The sequence below is a fragment of the Gavialis gangeticus genome, unplaced genomic scaffold, assembly GCF_001723915.1.
Source record: "Gavialis gangeticus isolate Ggan-Ray unplaced genomic scaffold, GavGan_comp1, whole genome shotgun sequence".
NCBI lineage: Eukaryota > Metazoa > Chordata > Crocodylia > Gavialidae > Gavialis > Gavialis gangeticus.
This window is the reverse complement of record NW_017729032.1, coordinates 138,659,807-138,660,498: the sequence shown is the minus strand read 5'-3', so window position 1 is coordinate 138,660,498 and position 692 is coordinate 138,659,807. Positions and strand designations below refer to the sequence as shown.

Here is a 692-nt window from a genome sequence, read left to right as displayed (position 1 = left end):
CCAAAGTTTGGTGTCATCGGTGAACTTGGCCAGTCTGCTCCTGACTCCAATGTCCACATCATTAATGAAGATGTTGAACAATATGGGTCCAAGGACAGCCTTGGGGGACCCCACTGGTCACAGGACACCATGGTGAGTGACTGCCATCAATTACAAACCTCTGGGTCTGACCACGGAGCCAATTTCCCAGCCAGCGGATCATGGTGGACCCAAGGCTACAATTGGCCAGTTTCTCCAAGAGGTGATCATGGGATACCAGATCAAAGGCTTTTTTGAAGTCAAGATATATGACATCAATCTCTTCTCCCTTGTCCAGGTGATAAGTCACCTGGCTGTAGAAGGAAATGATTGGTCAGGCAAGACCTACCTGCAACAAACCTGTGCTGGGATGTTGGTGTTGGCCAGTCCATTAAGGATGGCCTCTTTTAATAAACTTTAAGACCTTCCCCAGGATAGAGGTCAGGCTGATGGGTCTGTAGTTTGCCGGATCCACTTTCCTCCCTTTTTCTGAAGATTGGCACCACATTGGGCTTCTTCCACTTTTTGGGCACTACACCAGAATGCCAGGAGTTTTCAAAGATCAGTGCCAGAGACTGGGCTATGATGCTCGCCAGCTCCTTGAGTACCCTGGGGTGTAGATTGCCAGGGCCAGCTGACTTGAAGGTATCCAGCCTCTCAAGGTGTTCCTTCAC

At 49.6% G+C, this 692-nt stretch overlaps 1 protein-coding gene across 1 annotated transcript in view; it reads left to right on the top strand.

The window, feature by feature from the left end:
* The window catches only part of CARS2 (cysteinyl-tRNA synthetase 2, mitochondrial (putative)), a 75,810-nt gene that overhangs the window by 57,879 nt on the left and 17,239 nt on the right, over nt 1-692 (top strand). The window lies entirely within an intron of this gene.